The following is a 15,261-nucleotide window of genomic DNA, read 5'->3' as shown; positions in this document are numbered from 1 at the left end:
TTTATCGTGTTTCTCGTTTTTTTATATAAATTAGACCGTTGGTTTTCCCGTTTGAATGGTTTTACACTAGTAATTTTGGGGCCCTTTATAGCTTGTTGATCGGTGTGAGCCGAGGCTCCGTGTTGAAGACCGTACCTTGACCTATTATGATTTCCTTATATAAATTGTGACTTGAATGGAGAGATGTCTTATTGGTACTTATACCACATCTTCCTATATATATATATATATATATATATATATATATATATATATATATATATATATATATATATATATATATATATATATATATATATTCCTAGGTGACACTGTCATGGTAAAAATAAAAAAATGAAACAGTATATTAATTATATTTTTTAATATAAATATCAAAATAGACAAAAGCTGCATAACACATATCTATCACAGAATGTTTGATCATATAAAATACAAGATAATGTAATGGAAGACTGGACAGGATTAAAAATGGTCAGATAGACGCAAGTAACAATCGGCAATCATCGGGTGAATCCGCTGAAAGTACGGAATTGGCCGAGTTGCGACGAATGACACAAGTAACAATCGGCAATCATCGGGTGAATCCGCTGAAAGTACGGAATTGGCAGAGTTGCGACGAATGACACAAGTAACAATCGACAACCCTCGGTGAATCCGCTGAAAGTACGGAAACTACCGAGTTGTGACGAATGACACAAGTAAAAATAGGCACGAAAAATATACTGAATAGAACAAATTCAGCAACAAATACTTTTGATTTTTATCAGAGACATTTACACTGTAAATACATACAAGTATAGGTTTCTGACTTTTATAATTTAAAAATAAACTTTATTTTCTAACAACCATAACAGGTGAATAGTTATTGTTGTAACAAACAAAATTAACCGTATGGTGTAATTTTTACTGGACAGAAAATATATTATAAAAATAATAATTTTTCATTATAAGATTTTGAATAAAAATATATGTTGCTAAACTTTGTTACTCAGCATAAGAAAAGTTTGTAGTTTGTCTGGATGTCGGATTTCAATATAATGTAAATTAAATAGCAACACACTTTTTATAGCTATGAACCACAAATAAAGTGGTATTTTTTTTCAAATTTGGTTTCATATTGTCTTGAAATATAACATAAACTCGCATAAAAAGCGATCACATAAAAATTGAAAACGAACTTAGGTTTTTCCTTCGTACTTGAGATTAACTAACTTTCGAAGCACCTCGCGGTTCTTCAGATCAAAAGGTCATGGATTTTTTTTCTAATCAGACGCAGCTCAAAATGGCGAAACGAAATTTGAGAACGTCAATAAGGCTATTTTCATTTCCGATCATCTTATCTTGCACATTTCTACAAAATAATGAAAATATAAATCTTTTATAAAATAACGATTCATGCTTTTTCATCTGTCAGAAAGTGGATTTACAACAGTATATGCATACTGTTTGTGAATATCATTTTATCATTACTTTTTTTAATTTGACTCAGAACATTTGAAAAATTGATTGACTAATTGAGTTTTACTATTGACAATACTGGTTCTATTGACAATACTGGTTCGTGTTTACATCTTTTATGTCCTTACAAGTAGAAAGAATATTAAGGTCAACATTAGTCTCTTCAACAATATTTTTGGAATATGTATATCATGAATAAGTTCCTGTCAAATCTAGAGACTGTGCTAGAGAAAAAAGCTTCCTTTATCAACGGATTAATATTATTATTATATAGTCTAGCTAAATATAAAAGGGTTTGTGTTTTAATAAAACATCCTATAGGCAATCTCCCTAATTCAACTCTTGCTCCTATATTGGATGCATTTTTTCTTATTCTTAAAGCAGATTTACAAAATTTAAGATGCATATTTTCAATAGGGGATTTGTCTGTTGAAATCAAGTTGATTAATTTGTTTTCCTGAAGATAAGGCTCTGTTTTTTTTTTTTTGGCTCTATGAACAAAAATGATGAACAGAAATATATGTATCCAAATATGTTACTTCGGAATTATAGGTCATAAGTGGTTTCAGTCATTTGTATAAGATTCAAATGACATTAAAAAAAATCTATAAATACAACATTGTCAAAATATTTTTAAATCTCCCTGAGAGCATATGATTGTTGATAGATAAACACATGTAAAATCTCGATAGTTTACTCAAAAACAATCAGTTGACATGGAAATGACATAGAAACTTAAACAAACATGACACAATTGGTTGATTAAAAACACATTAAAGATCTAATGCTAAATCATAACATAAAAAATGGCGACCTGAACACTTAAAATAACATAGTTTTGTACGGAATGCCAATATTTGCTTTTTTAAATGTGCATGGTATAGAACCATTTTAAATGTTGGCACAGTTATACATTCCGGTTTAAAGGGAATATGTGTTTTAAATTTAACGCCGACTGGGTCTTTTGTTAAAAAATGTTGAATCAGAAAAAAATTTAAAGCCAGAAAACTTCTCTTGTCTGTGCACGATTGTTGACAAGCGATTACATTGTATATAGGAAGTATAGTTTAAAAATTGATTAAAAGGCATTGTTTGTCCGGTTGGTAACTAGAAATGTATTGTTCGGCCTCATACTGTTTAATATTTTATTAAATTTATTGTGTTTAAAGTTGTTTGAAATAGCATTGTAAATCCTGTTACTATTATACGGTCACAACCTTTATAATTTATTAAATTAAAATATTATATCATTGTTTTGCAGAGGAGACAAAAACAGAACAGAAACGAGGCAAAATAGGATCGCATACATCATTGAAAATGAAGACAAATTTTGGTGTATTTGGTTATGACGGCACCATATTGGTAGATCATTGTAAATATGATTGCACGAATAATAAAGATTCATGTTTAACTCCATCGTCAAATAAAATAGTAACAATGATTGTCATAGGTGTACATACTTAAACATACGCTGCTTCAAATGTATTTTTACTCATATAAAAAGTTCAAAAACACATTTCATACGTATATATAGCACATGTATATATATTGAGATTCATACACAACGCACGTGTAAATATTATCCACACTCATGATACATAACGCTCACACATGTTTTTAACTTCTGACCCCCCCCCCCCCCCTTAAAAAGCAGTATCAGAAAGCTTTTCCTAAATATCAATTCTCTTCGAAAAAAACCTTTACACCGCGTTTAAAAATATCATTGAAAGTTCTTTTCCTTGTTAGATATGACATAACTAACTTTTAAAGGCATTTCTCAAAAAGATTGTACTTTGAGAAACATAAAATTATAACACTAAAGGTTAAAACAGTTGATTGCGGACGATAACTTAGTTTGAAGATGGCTGCTTTTTATTTTCTTTCACACTCAGTCGTACTTCTCCATTCTATAAACATGTTCACTTGAAAATAAATATAATATGGTATGTTTGTAATGCTAGCTAAAAGATAACCGCTTCCCTGAACATGTAAATGGTAATACCATACAAAACGGATTAGCCGTTGATCTAGTCACTCGAGACTTTAAAGAGTCTTCTTCACATTGACTCATATCTGCGCCTGCTCGTTTCAGTGTTTTTACAGCAAGCGTATTGCTAGCACGTGATGCATAATAAACAGCTGTCCTGTCAGAAGAGTCTAGTTGATTGATATTAGCGCCATTTTGTATCAAAACGTCAATAATACTAACGTCACCACGATGGGCGGCTAAGTGAAGAGCGGTGCAATTTCCAGGTACACCTTCCGGTGCTCCCATTTGTAGGTTAACGTCAACACCTGCCTTTAAAGCTAATTTAACAAGTTTACGACATCCTCTAAGAGCAAATGCATGGAATGGTGTCCAGTTTTCGACATTTATACTGAAAACTGATTTTGCATAATTTCTCCTACTTTTCACAAGAAATTTCGCATGTTCCTCTAATTTTTCTTCGTCTGACTTCAACAAGCCTATCATGGCCGTTGCGTCAGATGCTAAATCGTCCTCATCCATGAATTCTGGAATTTGCTGTTTCTGCTTCCGCTTCCGGCCTGTTGCTATGGAAATGAAACTGATCATATGTGAATCCGTATCCTAAAAAAACCAAGAATATCATATGAGTAAAATTTCAGTTGGACGCTTTTGTTTGATGTCGGTATGAGGTTTGCTTATCATTGAAGGCCGTACGTTGACATATAGTTATTTATTTCTTTGTCATTTGGTCTTTTGTGAAAAAATGTGTCATTGGCACTCATACTGCATAATTCTGTACGAGATTGTGCTAACATTGTACATAGATATAGGAAGATGTGGTGTGAGTGCCAATGAGATAACTCTCCATCCAAATAACAATTAATAAAAGTAAACCATTATAGGTCAATGTGCGGCCTTCAACACGGAGCAACAAGCTATAAAGGGCCCCAAAATTAGTAGTGTAAAACCATTCAAACGGGAAAAAACAACAGTCTAATCTATATAAAAACGAGAAACGAGAAACATGTATAAATTACATAAACTTACGACAACTACTATACATCAGATTCCTGTTTGAAAGCATGTCTTAAAGATAATATATACGACCATATAGATATTGCATCATATACTTATTTTAAAGGGGCATTGGTATGAAAGTCACGTACAACTGAAGTTCCTGTTGTATGTTTTCATAATTTTAAATTCGTCGCATTTGTATCATAGATGTTTGAATATGCAGCAACATCCGACGACGTCGAAGACGTTCCAACCCTATGGACGGACGCGAATCAAAAACTTCAAACGCTGAGTGATCCTGAGTTCAAACGTTACCGGTATCGATCTCAAGACATATGTACAGTATACCTGATAGTTATATAAAATTGAATTTATAAAACATGTTTACTTATTGTAAAAATAAAATGGATTTATAAATCACTTTTTATAACTGCGTAGAACATCAAACATGTGCAACAAATCTATAATACCTACTTGAAAAAGAAATATGATCTTTGTCAAGTTGTATTTTGTAGATTAAAGTGCTATATACATAAAATAAAACGTATTGGATACACGTAGATCACGATTTCTCATAGATTTTTTTTTAATTGACCATAGTTTATTAGAATTCCTGGTTTATGTAATATTGTTAAATTTACATTCGAAAAGTGTGTATTGATTTAAAAACCGGTCTCAACTTAATTATTTGAAGTGTTTAAAATACTTAACAATTGAAAACGGTTAAAATTGGGAACATGTGCTCAATAAGCATGGCCTATTTATGTGTAACGCTATACTTCTTGAATAGAATATGTAAAAATAGTTTGGAAAGGGTATACGGCTTATTTCACCTGTATAAAGTCGATAAGCAATGCAATTTATTAAAAAAGGTATTAAATCTTGACTTAAATCGTACTATCGTGAATATGCTTTAAAGATAGTTAACCTTGTGTCATATGCATAAAGATTAAGCAAATAATAACTGCTGTAAGATGTCACATAAATTTAAAGTATTCATATCTAAATGAAAGAACTTTTTAAACGTAATGACAGTCACTTTAAATCAAAACAAAACATGTTTTCAATATGTGCTGATGTTTCGTTTTTCACACCAAAAACTGCATTCAATGAAATTTTCTACTAAAAAGATGCATATTTGCTAATTTTATCACAATTGCACGGGAATGACAGTTTTCCAAATAAGGCGGTTCTCCCTGGGAACTTCTGCTTCCTCTACAAACACAAACTGACCGTCACGATTTAACAGAATAGTGCAGAAAGTTGTGGTAAACAGCTCATTTTGCAAATAAATCAATCAAATAACATGGACCAGCTTTTGGACAATAGAAATATGGTCATTTTAATTTTTCAAAAAAAATATTTTTTTCTGTTTAAATTATTTTATATTCAAGTTTTCCATAGGCTGTTTGTATAAACATTCTAATTATTGCAACTAAAAAATAAATTATTTGCATGGCAAAAAGAAATATCAGCATGTTTTTGTTTGATAAGGACGCAACGCATTCCAGATTATCTAAAATGTCACAGCTCAACAAAAATGAAATACTGATTTTTATCATACATGCAATATGAAGGTCACGTGATGAAGGTTCAAACACGTGTGTCTTCAATCGTTTCGAGGTTAGCGAAAGTGAAATAAAGTAAAACAACATTTTGGATTTTGTTTTTTAATATTTGCCGGGAGAAAAATGTGTATTTTGTATGCATTTAAAAACACTCTGTGGCAAAGTGGCAAATAATTGTTAAATAATAGGTTATTTATACATAAATAACCTATTATTTAACAATCATTTGCCACAGAGTGTTTTAAAATATACATGTAGCATTATTGTATTGACTTTGTGATTGAAATAAAATAAGAGAATGTTATGAATGTAACCTGACCTCAATGTCACGGCGTTTCAGGAGTTCGTTTCCGTTCCCCCCCCCCCCCCCCCCTTTGCAAAAAACACTTAAAACTTTAACTCAAACATATTTTTTAACTATTTTAAAATTATCATTTTATCAGGGTTTAGTGCTAATCTCAATGCAAGATGTATGCAAGTCTTGACTTTATCTTTGAAACAGCAAATACATTAAATATTTAAAATAACATTTTTACAAAGCATTGCAGAAAAGGTAACCAGGCAAGTCGTTGTCGAGTGCGATACGCTGCCGGGAAAAAGAAGGTGTTATAAATTATGTCGGTGGCGGTCACTAAACGAGAGACCGGACAAAGCGTTCGAAACTAAACTGCTTTAGCTCTAATAAAAACAAAAACTGAGCTCAAAATGGTAAATCCAAAAATATATATCGACATCTGATATAGGTAAAAAACGATTTTATATTTGAGGATCAAGGAAGAAAATTTGAAAAACAAGTCCAAGGAAGAAAATTTGAAATACAAGTCCAACGAGGAAAGGAAAAAGAATTTATGTTCCAGCATGCAATTTAACTAGAGAACATCTTAAGAATTAAAACTAAATTTAAGCAAGAATTTGTGACTTTAGATATACGACAAGCAAATACCAAGATTTCTGAACTGTCTCATTGTTTTTTCTTTTTTAAGCGTGTACTAACTCTAACTGACAGGTGTGTATAAAAACGAAATCGTCCTAGATGTTGAACCTTACCTTTTCACTCTTTTGTTTAAAATCCCAGATATAATAATATTCCTTGTATCAAATACTTTCTCTTATATAAATCTCAGCTGTGTAACTTTTTTACAAGTCCTGAAAATAAAACTCCATGTTATAAGGTTGCTTGTCACTTTATAGGTAATTCCAAACGGATTTTGAAATATCTCTTTATGACGTTTTTCAGTCCATTGATCGTAAAGTCACATGATCTCAACAGTTATATTGCGGTTAATAAAGAAGAAAAAAAATCAATTTAAATCCCCGTGTAAAAATACAGGTACAGAATGTATATAGTTTTTAACCTTGACAATAATACACGGATTTAGGAGGGTCTAAAATTACGTTGCGTAATTAGGGTTAATTGTTTGTAATCTGGTTTGAGTGTCCGTTGCAAGCCAACGTAACATGTTTAAACACAAAATAAAATATAAGTGTTACAAACAGGACTGAATTTAATACCATTATATTAAAATCATTGAGTTCACGATATAGGCCTCATTGATCCAGTAGCAAAGACTTACAATTCTTGATTAAGTTGTTATAGATAAAGTTTTATCTCAAACAAAAACAAAACAAATGTTAACTTTGCGCATAATTTCATTTTGAACAAACCACAAATGCTTGACTTATTCCAAGCTAAGCATATGCCTCATTCATAAAAAAAATATAATATTTATTCAAAATTATTGAGGCTTTATTAAAAAGCAGTCTATAATTCTATGGGGGGATGCAGTGGCGGATCCAGGGGGGGGGGGGGGGTTCCGGGGGTGCGCACCCCCCTTTATTTTTGCCGATCAATGCATTTGTATCGGGACATATGTTTTGCACCCCCCCCCCTTTGCCCTGGGTGCCCTGGGTTAGCACCCCCCCTTTCGAAAATTCCTGCATCCGCCCCTGGGATGGGTTACTAATTATCTCAATCAAAAACAAACACAAACAGATTGTGGCGCATATTTTCAATTTAAACAAAATCAAATTCTTGACTTAGGTATAGACATTATAAAACTAGAACGGTGTTCCTATGTGAAACGTAAACTTTATGAAATAGGCCTCATCGATAAAAATGTATTTAATTAATGATAAAGTCATTTAATTTATCCAAAAGATTTATAAATCTTGAATGAGTTTTCATTGATAACACATTATCTCAATAAAGAATAAAACAATTGTTTTGTGCCCATAACTTTCACTTTGAATGAATCCCAATGCTTGAAATATTAGATATAGACATTATTAATCAAGAACGGTTTTGATATACATGTATAAAGAGCTTAGACGAGTTAAAGATTTAGGCCTCATCGCTAAAAAAAAGTATATTATACAAATATTGAGTCATTATCCAGAAGACTAATGCTTCTTGCATTCATTTTATACATTATATATCAATTAAAAAAACAAAAACAAAAAAAAACTCTTTGCATCTCAATGATTGTCTAATGAATAGCAATTATCAGAGTATGGTCCGAGTTCAAAACCCATGCTTGCTGCATTCACAGGAATTCAATTTAACACCCCTTTTTATTTGCATATTTCGTGACTGACCAGGGAGTTCAAATAGAACTCTTTCCATATACGCTTGTCCTTATATTTGACATCAGTAAGTTTAAAATGCATAATATATATTGTTGCCGTTTCATAGACGTCTACGTCATATATACTTTTATTTATGCATATATAATATGCAGATTATCATGTATTTTAATCGTATCAGTTTAGTCAAGGAATAATTTGTATACAAATCCTTGGTTAAGTAATTCGGTTCAGACTTAGTTAAATTACAAGACGTTACAAAAAACAATGAAGGTCACTTATAAAGAGTATACGTTGAAAAAAAAAATTAAAGTAATTCTTTTTCTTTATCCAAATGCACTTTTCGTTCAATGCATAGAATTAAAAAAAAATACATAAATCGTACAATGACAGGGATGATTCCACTATATAGTTTAGGGCCGCTAAGCGGCCCTTAAATCTGCCAGCGGCCCCAAACAAATGTTTGTGAATAATAAATTCCCAATTCAGGAAAATAAAAAAAAAATCGGTATTTCCGGAAAAGTTTCAGGTCACAGATTACGGCAACTATAATTTTTCATAGTTCGTCGTCAAAACGTAGTAAAATCCGGATAAGAATGCTGACTACGATCGCATTTTATTAACAACGATTTAATTATGTCAACGTGAGGTAAACAGTTTTAGCAGCCGGCTTTAATTGAATAAAATTTTATGGGAGTATTTGAATTAAAAAAAAGTAGATCGCTAAGCAGGTTGATCAAAAACATGCTTTTTTTCAAAATTGGTGTCAAAGCAGACCTCGGCAAAGAACAAATTCAAATTTTGATATAACATTAATGAATAAATTTTAATGGGCGCCGATCTTCTAAAAGCAGATCGCCCAGCAGAGCCGGTTATGTAACTTGATTAAAACTTGTTTTGTAAAAGAAGTTTGGTCTATTTCCTCAAAAGACAAAAGTTTTTGAAAATAATATTGATGATAGACCATTCCTGAAACGAGCCCCCCTGAAATACGATGTCATCTTTATGGAACTGTTTCAAAAGATATAAAAATGATCCAAATAATTTTAAAGTTCACTGGTGCCTGGTGCAATTGCTTAAACTATCTTATCAAGAATATAACCTTTTGTAATTGCTTTTCTGATTTCGACAATTGGCCAGTTCAATTTGAAATCCATTTGAATCAAGGTAAGTTTATAAAGATGATCTGTTGAAAAAATACCCAATGGATGATTTTTTCAGTGGTTAATATGGCGAGCCGTTTTGCTATTTAATCTGACTTCAAGATATCTTATATAATAGTTCATAAGATATCTTATATAGTTTGTAAGATATCTTATAAAGTTATAAGATATCTTATAAAGTTTATAAGATATCTTACATGATAGTTCATGAGCTATATTATAAAATTGATGAGATATCTTTTATAGTTTATAAGATATCTCATATTTTTCTTATAATCGATATTAGATATCTTCTTTATTATATAAGATATCTTATAAAAACAGATTATTTAAGATATCTTATATATCATATAAGATATATCATTAGAGACATCGTATAGAAATTATAAGATAATTCATATAATATATCTTATATAATTTTCTGAAGATGATATCCAATAAACTATATAAGATATCTTGTATAAAAAATATTTATAAGATATTTCATATACTTAATGTGATATCTTATAAACTTTAGAAGATATTTTATAAAGTATATAAGATATCTTATAAGTATATACGATATCTTATAATCATATAAGATATCTAAGTATAAAGCATATAAGATATCTTATAAAGTTTTTAAACTTTATAAGATATCTTATTAAATGTATAAGATATCTCATATAATATATAAGATACCTCATATAATATAAGATATCTCATATAATCTTTAAAAAATTTAATTATATTAGATATCTCATATATTAAATGAGATATCTTATAAAAATCGTATATGTTATGTAAGATATCTTATATATTATGAGATAATTTGAGATAATTTGAAATTCGAATAAATAGCTAAACTGCTTGCCATAGGTTTATGTTAGCTGGTATATATGCATTGTTTACCAAAGTTAAGATGATATTGCATCATGTGTAATGGTATTCATGTATTAACTTCCCTGGTTTGAATCCAATAACTTCTTCAATCAGTGTACAAATGGAAATTCATATACATTTTCCGTTTTTACAGGTCGGGAAAATGATATTATTTCGTTTTAGATTGTATGCATAACAAATTCCCAATTGGGATAAAAATTCCCAATTTGATGTTCAAGGGACCCATTTGAAAACACCTGGAATCATCCCTGAATGATTTCAAATGAGGAATTCCTGTCTTCAGTCTTAGTGATTTTCAAAACACCCTTATTTAGAAATCCCTCCTCTAAAGGAGCACTCAGCACAATGTCGAATAGAAATGTTTATAAAGACATGCAAGGTACGCTTCGTGGGCTGAGTGTTGGTTACTACCAAAGACCCTTACGTTTGCTAGGCCGAAGTCCTTTGATTATACTTAGTTCGTAATCCTTGAAGAGCAAAGCATAGCATATTGTTTATTTCAGTATATAGAACTTGTTTTAGTTTATCATGTAATAATTGTATTTACATAAATAAAAATGTCGATCATAAGAAATATTTTAAATAAAAATGTTTCTAAATTGATTATTTACCGTATAATGTTACACTGTTTTTAAAAAACGTAATGAACTACCCATCCCCCTCTCCTCCCCATTTCATTTCTTTTTGCTGCATTTCACAATTGTGTCGTGCCTATGGGTTTTTTTTAACCAACATCCGTTTTTTCATGTTAGAGGCTGAATTTATAATGCGAATAATGAGAGTGTATGATTTATCAATTGATAAGATGTAAGTAAACAACAGGATATAAATAAAGTATAGGAACTCATTTGCATAATGATACACATAAAGTCACGTAAATATTACTAAAAGTAAACAATGCATGAAATCGGACCTGGGATGGCGAACGCGACCCATCCCTTACATATTACCCCCTTTCTTCAAATCATGTAATTAAATGTTTCATAGAAAAACGTGATCCATCAAAGAAATATCTTACAAATTGCAATAAATGTGTGCCATTTTCTTATTTCTTAGACACGTTCCTTCAGTTATTGCGATATTTAATTTTTATGTGACTTACGAGGCATTATAATATATACGTATATAAATATATTTAATAAAAATGAATATGCACTGACTTTGTCATGTGTCGATGATCATTTGATATTCGGGAAGGATATTAATTCTGCCATATATTCACTAAAGATGTAACGTTGCACATGACAGGGCGAACATTTTGGTTGAACGAAAAGAAATAAATAATTTCACCTGACAACGCTTTTGAAATTTCAAACGTAGACTAAACAAATCGTTAAAAAGACAGCACCGTTACGTTCTCTACTATTTTACCGTAACTTCGACAAGTTATCCTTTCTTGTTTTCGTCCCTAATCTAATAACAAACAATCACACGAACCTGTAGTTGAAGCCACTTACTTCAAAAGCAAGCTTCATACATGTAGTTGTTAGTTTCTGTGTCATTTTGGTCTCTTGTGGTAGAGTTGTCTCATTGGCAATTATACCACATCTTCTTTTTTTTATATTCAACCGATTGATCATTGTCCATTAAGAAAAGGAAGGACGATATCAAGGAGATATTCAAAGCATTGCCAGTCAAAGGTCAAAACTGTAGGTATGCTCACGTGCTCCGGAAGGATCGAGTAATTGTCAATACAGATTTTCAATAGAGATCGTTCCGATTTCTGAATTTTAAAGCCGGAGAACACGCATTCGACACACCTCAGCATATATAAAACATTCTAAGGTAGCATAATCTGCCGAGGCCTACCGAAGCCAAACATTAAATTACAAGTTAAAAAGCATGATACGAGTTTTGATGATTCTTTCATCAGATAAAGCAGCTTCTGTCAAATGTATTGAAAAAACGTGCACGGTGGTGTTACGCATATATATAACATTACGTATAAATTTTCATTAGATTTCCAAACTGCAATGTTATGCATATTTTCTTATATAATTTAATACTATTGTGTAGATGAAAGGGAAAAATCGATGGAAACTGTTCTCTTTTGAAAAAAAAGTTACAAAATACAATTAATAATGATTTATTATTTATACTGACCTTTCAATATTAACCTTTTCAATTATGTTACAGCCACGTTTTGAACAAATATCATTAATAATTTTACATACTAAAAAACCTCATTTATAGACAATTTTAATACTTTTAGTTGTTATCGGGAAATCATTGACGCAAGGGACATTAATTGTTGAGGAAATCTTTTTAAAGGAAAGACTTTTTACTCAAATAAAACAAACATAATAGCTAGTAAAAAGCTTATGTAAATCTTTTCTTGGAAAATGTTCATTAGTTTGACGTATTATGTGTAGATGATAGATATATGGACGTGAAAATGTGGTCACTTGCTTTTAAAAAAGCTATGAATTTATGTTGTCATTCTCAATATACAGATTTACATGATTTCAATATAGGTAACACGGTTTTCTTTTTATTTATGAAACTTTTTCTTTTTAAAGGTTTTTAAAGAGTACTTTGACAATTCTGAAAAACAATAATGTATAAATATCCTTTTTTTCCTGTGGCAGTCAAATTTATCAACCAAACTATATATTCACGTCAAGACATGCAAGACGTTTGCAGCATATATAATATGCAATTCGTTGAGGGCATGTATCTTTATTTTGAATCCAGATTTTCTCCATACCTTATAGTCTTATATATCATGTATATATATATATATATATATATATATATATATATATATATATATATATATATATATATATATATATATATGTAGTGTTAAATATTGAAAAAGAAATGTTTGATTAATAGCGTTGTAAAACTAAATTTAAAAATATCTGACTCCGACAAAAAAAATATATATAACCCTCCCCCTGGTTGATCCATAAACAATCTATTATTTTGTATATACATGCAAATGAAGAATGGTTTTTTACCTTGAGAAAAAAACAGGCCACTTGATATCGTTTTCCGTAAATTTAATTTTGAAAAAAACCTATTTATTTTTTTAAGAAATATCTAGCATTTAAAATAATATATTCAAAACTTACTGAGAAGTCTTCCTTCAAAATTTCTTTACGGGGTTTATCCTTCAGAATATCTTTATATTACTATCATACAAACTTAACATGATTTCATTGTTTACATCGTGGTACGGTATTTAAATATCACACCATACTCTTACGATTCACATTTGACCTAGTTGTTGCTAAACACGCTAGCTATTTATAGCCATGACCCCGTTTGCCTCTTCCTTGATAGATCTTGATACACACAGAAAATCAAAATCCCGCTTGTTCACAAAAAAATCTTATGACAAATAATAGTCCTAAGTCGTGAGCATTTTAGTAAATTTTTTTGCGTAATGCAACGGTATTTTTAAACGTATGATTAATTTAAACGAGAAAAACGCCACTTTATGAATGCATCATTATGAATGCATCATGCTGGAGGGACCTATCATTTTTTTATCTGGGAATGGAAGGGGGGGCTGGTCGAAATACAGGGGGGATCAAGTTTTTTTATGTATATGGAAAAGGGGGGTTCAAATTTTTTTATAAATTCAAAGTGGGGGGATCAAGTTTTTACCCACATGAAAATAAGTATTTGGCATACTTCAAGACAAAATGTCTATTGGAACATTACAACAGTAAAAAATATATACTTTTAACACCATGCATGCATATACAATTATAAAGTAAGACATCACAAGACTTTGGTGATGGAGGAAGCTGCAGCTTCATTATCCAAATAATTCAGTTGTTATACATGTATTTCACTCACTTTGATCACTAAATTAACAAGCCTAACTGCCAAGCATACATTTTAGTCCAGTCAATCTAGCTAAAAAAAAATCGGCCAACCTCAAACTAATTGCAACAAAAGGTTTCTTGGTGAAATTCAATCTATTGGCATATGCTGTTGATCATATAAAAAATCGACAGAAATCGATGGGCTAATTTTCGCTAATTTTAGGGTCAAAATATGGGTTTTTGCACAAAAATCGCTGAAAACTGGAAATTTCTTATATTTTATTATTATGACAAAAATATAAGACATGAGTTAAAATATATGAGAACAGCTATACGGATTTCTTATAAAAAGACACAATATTAAAACAAAAATGGTTTCAATAATGGAAATTTTTGGGGTTAAAAACTGCATTTTTGTGAAAAAATCGGTAAAAGCCTATTGATAGTCAAAATATAAAAACGTCGATTTTTAAACGTTTTTTAGACAGTATACTACATCACAATACGATGATAATCTTTACTGTTTTGTAAACATCCGAATTTTTGGGTAAAATAGTTACTTTTTAATGAAAAACTGTGAAAAACTGAAATTGAAGACTATTTTTCTGTTTAAAATATACTTTAATAAAACACACTATAATTTTGAAGTAAAAAAGGGATTTAATATTTTAATTAAAAAGAACGACATGGAACCTATTTAAAAGACACAATATCACATCTTCAAATAAAAGGACATTTTAAGGTATTTACTTTCTAGGAGATTGAAAATATGTAACTGACAACACTGTTCAATATCTAATTTTAACTTGAGTCCGAGAAAAGTTTATCAGCTTCGACATCAA

General features: G+C 30.5%; 1 long non-coding RNA gene across 1 annotated transcript; it reads right to left on the bottom strand.

Moving 5' to 3' along the window:
- Positions 1-3,526: 3,526 nt before the first annotated feature.
- On the bottom strand, positions 3,527-13,863 carry LOC143054769 (uncharacterized). The gene is made up of 3 exons (XR_012971820.1): positions 13,718-13,863; positions 7,060-7,158; positions 3,527-4,048 (listed from the first exon to the last, which is right to left on the bottom strand). It is a non-coding gene; the product is annotated as an uncharacterized LOC143054769 (long non-coding RNA).
- Positions 13,864-15,261: the final 1,398 nt, after the last annotated feature.

This window comes from Mytilus galloprovincialis, chromosome 12 (assembly GCF_965363235.1).
Source record: "Mytilus galloprovincialis chromosome 12, xbMytGall1.hap1.1, whole genome shotgun sequence".
NCBI classification, from domain to species: domain Eukaryota; kingdom Metazoa; phylum Mollusca; class Bivalvia; order Mytilida; family Mytilidae; genus Mytilus; species Mytilus galloprovincialis.
This window is presented reverse-complemented; position numbering and strand designations above follow the sequence as displayed.